This window comes from Cynoglossus semilaevis, chromosome 4 (genome assembly GCF_000523025.1).
Source record: "Cynoglossus semilaevis isolate Cse_v1.0 chromosome 4, Cse_v1.0, whole genome shotgun sequence".
Lineage (NCBI taxonomy): Eukaryota > Metazoa > Chordata > Actinopteri > Pleuronectiformes > Cynoglossidae > Cynoglossus > Cynoglossus semilaevis.
In genome coordinates, this window is record NC_024310.1 from 12,777,551 (window position 1) to 12,782,716 (window position 5,166).

The window sequence follows — 5,166 nt, forward strand, 5'->3', positions numbered from 1 at the left end:
ATAAATTATTCATCAGTGTGGCTTCATCCCTGCTCAGCTGCCGCTGTCCGTCTTGACAGATCAGAATGAACAAAGACAACAAAGTGATTAGATGACATGTTTTTAATAGGTTCACCTGGATACGCTCATGGTGACGGCACGCAGGTCTTTCAATCAGTCTGACCTGACTGATAAAATGTGTTGGGTTTTTTTATTGGTTATATAAATATTGTAAAACAGCATCACAAAAGAAAAACATTTTGGGTCTGATGTTTACTTCCTGTCAGGAATCAGCCTCAGGTTGAACCTGGTTTAGTCCCGGCAATGATCTTCTTATAGAACTGGATTTATGGCCAGATACTGTAGTAATGTCATAGTGCACGACGGACGACCTTTGACCTGAAGGTGGCTGATGCACCAAAAACATGCATGGTATGCAGAATTATCACAACAGCCTTTGTTTGCATACTTGGATATTGGATATAAAGTATTGAGTACAATTATAGGCGATGAGTTCTGAAACCTTTTAGGCAGGTGTTCAATAAAAACTGCAATACTCTGGTCCTATACTAATTGAACGTTTACATACAGGCTTTTGTGTACCTGGAAAAGCCCAAGTACTTTATTAAGTTTCAGTTCAGGACTTCCCTCCTCCACCTGACTGAGCCATTAAACCATATAGGATCCATGTATAGATACAGTACATGGGGGTTTGACAGTGTACTGTAGTATCATCCAACCTTTATGTTCTTTGCTTGTCCAACTCTGCTGGGAAGAGTGATTGATTGGTGCTTGATAGTGTCAAATTGACTCTTCAAACTACACAGTAACTGTAACGATGCCAGCAACTTTAATGGAAAGCAGACAGCAGGTGACCACCTGGGAGGACGGAGTAGGAGTTGTCAGGAGCAGCAGTTTGTCTCACAGTTTGTGTGGCCTTATTCACCATCACCTACAACTGGTCCCTTTGATATCAGGAAGTGTGTTAAGGCCACGGAGGGAGAAGGGGAAAAAAAAGAAACGAGGAGCCAGGCAGTCAGAGAGGCGTGCGGAAGGCTGAGCGATGTAAGTTCTATTGTGCACAGTGGCATTGACGGACATCTACAAGCTCCCCTCTGATGGTGGAAGTGGCTCCAGTCACATCAATCACTCCTGCTGTGGAATGTCCCACTTCCAGTCAAGCTCAGCTGCTTGTACTGCTGGAAGAAAAAAAGCAGAAGTGTACTTTCCATTTAATGGGTTTCTAGTTTAAATATTAAGCTTTTGTTTTGTTTTGTTTCAGTGTCTTTTTATTTTCTTCTCTCTCATTCTTGAAGTTCTAACTTATAATTCACCCATAATCAAGTGTCACAGCAGAACACTGTATGCTAGCCTAGACAAAGCTAATACAAGCGAATAGCTTAGCAATACCGCAAAACCTAGATGCACTATTGGAATTAACTGCCCTAAAAAGTATCCAAAAGCCTCTGACTCATACGTTAAAGTGTGTATTAACACCCTATATTACAAAAACTGGATCCACCACAGTCTGTGTGTCTGTGTATGGTTGTGCATTTTGTGTGCACATCGTCTGTGTTTTGGTGCCTTTGTTTCCTGCACAATAACATCTAAAAAAAAAAAAGAAAAAAAAAACAGGCCGGCAAACTGCAGTCCTGCCAGGATGTCACTGTGGGTTAACGTTTGTGCAGCAGGCCCCTGCTGCTGGAAATGGTAATGGTTAACTGAAGCATGTTAATAGGAAAAGGCTTGTCTCCTCCATACTAACACTTGGATGACTCTGCAGCATGGCCGACAGGGTGAGGGGGTAAGGAACTAAGGCGGGTTTTACCTCCTCCCCCTCTGCCTTCTCCTCGTCCTCAGAGGCACGGCTGAGTTAGGATTTGCTTGCATTGTCAAGTAACGCATTGACCCATCACTTTGATGCATATTGATTGTGACAGCCACTCTCTCACACTCTCTCCCCGCCTCTCTCCCTCTCTGTGCCTCCCTGCATCTCTGTTTCTGCCGTAGGCTACAGGAGCTCTGATCCAGAGGTTTGGACAGACGCCATCACGGTTGCTTATCCAGCCACATCCTCCACGCTGCTCTGCAGTGCACCTGGGGAGAGCCAAGAGCACACTGGGAGGATTCCCATTGTGTGTGTGAATGTGTGTCCAGCGTGATATAGGACCCACATATGTATGTAACATATATACAGTACACAGCAGGTATATGAGTCAAAGGTGTCTCCTAGTATACCAGGATATTTGACTAAAATGACTTGATGTCCTGATTTGTTTTTCTCTTATTTCACTCTTTTACAACATAAATATGAATATTTTAGAAGTTATACCTCATATGGATCACACCCATAATAATAATAAAAAAATAGAACATTTTTCAGAGGGTTAGTCTGCTCCAACAGTACTGCGAGTCCCATTAAGGATTTGGTGTCTATAAAGGGAAGAGTGCTCCCTACTGGTGTAACAGCTGCCTCGATTGCACTTTCTGCAGCTCTTATCTGTCTCATCCGTTTTATAGACTGCACGGAGCTCATTATCTCACAATTAAACCCTACTGATTGTATCGTTTGTCTGCTAGGAAGTCTGCAAAGTAGGGCTCTCTGATTTTTCTGTTTTTTGGGAATTTTTACTTTGAAGCAGTTGTGACTCCTACAGAAAAAAGATGATGACCAGAGAAAACTCTGAGTCAAAGATCTGGGATAAAAAGATTTAAAGCTTTTTTTTAAAACTGACATAACCTTTTTTTATTAGAATTGTATGAATATTTTTATAGCTTTGTGTAAAGTTGTGTTAAAACAGAACTCCAGGTTTGAAGAACTAAACATGTGACTGGTCCCAAAATAGATCAGGTGAAGAAGGCGAATTATGAACCATCATCACTTTTCTGATGTGGCCATCAAAATACTTTCCTCTATTTTGGAATTTAATTTCAGAATTAATCATTTGAGATGTACAATGGACACCACACATTTAATTTTCCAAGAAGTTATATCAAATTTAATCAAATCTAATCTAACCTAAAGCCTTTTAATGTTAATGTCTTGTAACAGCAAAGTTAGTAAAGATGTTTTTGTTACTTTTAAAGCTCTTAATGACAGGAAGTAGTTGTCAACTGGGGTTTTTCTTATTAAACTAAAAGGCTTTATTTATTAGTTTCTCCAGGTTTATAGTCATTGCGAGGCTTGTGTTTGAATGTGAAGTACGGCAGGGAGACTTCACAGCTGACAATAGTAAGAGTGCCTTTCTCCACGGCGCTGCTGCAGACCTGAGTATTCCCGTGGAGTGACAGATTTTGGTGAAGTTATTCGTTGCTGTCGTAGCCCAGCCTCAGACAGCGTTCTCCTCCTCCACCCAGCTGTAGCGCTAAGCTAACCTTCACAGTTCCATGAAGTTTCTTCACGGTTGACAAGCTCCTCCAGCACAACTGTTGTCCCTGTGCTTTTCCCCCTAACAAGTTCAAAATAATGCAAATGCTTCCACACAGTGACGCTCGCCCGTTCTGTCTCTCCCACCAAGTCAACTGCCACACAGTGTGTGTTTCAGCTGCAGCGTTTGTGCCAGGTCTGACTGCCTGGATCTGACTGCCTGGATCTGCTCAGGTATTTAGGAAAATGGAGACAGTGTGAATTCTAGCAGGTTTTCTTCTGAGATACAGATTATTACAAAAACAATATTATTAATATATCAACAATCAAATCAAATTTGAAGGTCTAGTGTGTAAGTTAATTTAAATAAATATGATTATGTTAGCTGTTATTTCTGACCCTTTTCCAGATATTTTCTGGCTAGTTTGACTCCCAGAATATTGGCAGTCTCGTGTTATTTGCTAGTCCAAACACCTTCATGTTATCTTTAATTCAATTCTTTTAAGAGCAAAACTAAAAACTAAGCCTTTTGCCTTGGGAAGTTCTAGTGTTGTTAAAACTCCTCTGTCATTCCAAAGAATAACCCAAGTTTTCAGTTTCAGGTTCTAGTGTTGTTAAAACTCCTCTGTCTTTCCAAAGAAAAACCCAAGTTTCAACAACTTTGGCCAAAACAATTGATAACCTTGATATCACTTAAAAATAGGTGAAGAAATGAATTAAATTTACAGAAGAAAAAAAACATTATAAGAGCTATATCAGTCTGGATTACACATACAGTTTCACCCATGTGACCCTAACAAATGTGCTACAGAATACCTAGCTCAGCAGCAGCTCTTTGATCAATGTTTAGACGCCAGGAACCCAAACTCATGGACATTCCTCACTCCTGGGTCGCAGGGTCAGGGGTCAATCCTAACTAAAAAAATTAGTCAGCAAGTTCACCGCAGTCTCCGCTTGGATCCAAACAGCCGGGTCTGTGTGGCTGCTCTGGTTCCTCCTGCACTAATGAACACAGCTGCACCAGACTCTGCCTCTCTGTCATGGAGAACGGGGAACGTGCTGTATCTTTTTCACTGTAATGAACATAATAAGGTCTCCTCCATATTTTACAGCAATGTTGCTATTTCAAAACCAGCCCCAGATGTTTGGGGTTTTTTCACATTGCATGAAATGTCCTAATCAAGTTCAACACAGGAGGGAAAACAATCCATCGGAGAAATGTGGCAGTGTTTCTGATGACACATTTAGAACATGGAAACACATACTGCAGATCCGAACACTGGTGCTCTAGAAAATATGTTGTATACATCTGAAAGAGGAACAGGTATTTGTGGGTTTGTGTGTGTGTGAAATTGTGTTTTAAAATTTCTCTCAAAATGTGTTGTTGTTTTTTTTGCTTTTAGACTGTGTACAGGAGCAGGTCTGCTCCAGGCTACACTGCAGCAGGCTCATCAGCAGCCGTGGAGGAAGACTCTCTGTGGGTGAGTAAGGCAGCACTCCTCTGAATGGAAATGTCAGCATGTAAAAACTAAAAATAAAAACTCTCCCCTCGCAGTGTCTTCAAAGATTCAAAGTAGCATTCTTACCCCTCGACACTTGTTTTATTTGTTCTCCTTCTTTATTCCCGCAGCCCACAGAGTCGAAGCAACAAGCGTCAGATCACAGACTTAGTGGACCAGAGCATCCAAATCACCTCACACTGTTCTGTGGTGACAGCTGACAACTGCTACATCCTGGTGTGTGGCTTCTGGGACAAGAGCTTTGGAGTGTACTCCTCAGAGACAGGTGGGTTACACTGTAAACTCTATTTGCTACAGTAC

General features: G+C 41.5%; 1 long non-coding RNA gene across 5 annotated transcripts in view; it reads left to right on the forward strand.

Moving 5' to 3' along the window:
• The window catches only part of LOC103378174 (uncharacterized), a 74,280-nt gene that overhangs the window by 66,551 nt on the left and 2,563 nt on the right, over positions 1-5,166 (forward strand). For 4 of the 5 annotated variants that reach the window (XR_003049553.1, XR_003049551.1, XR_003049549.1 and 1 more), the window contains exons 6-8: positions 1,990-3,887; positions 3,949-4,827; positions 4,977-5,131. This is a non-coding gene — a long non-coding RNA (uncharacterized LOC103378174). The remainder of the gene's footprint in view (positions 1-1,989; positions 3,888-3,948; positions 4,828-4,976; positions 5,132-5,166) is intronic. The other variant, XR_003049552.1, reaches the window with a different exon arrangement.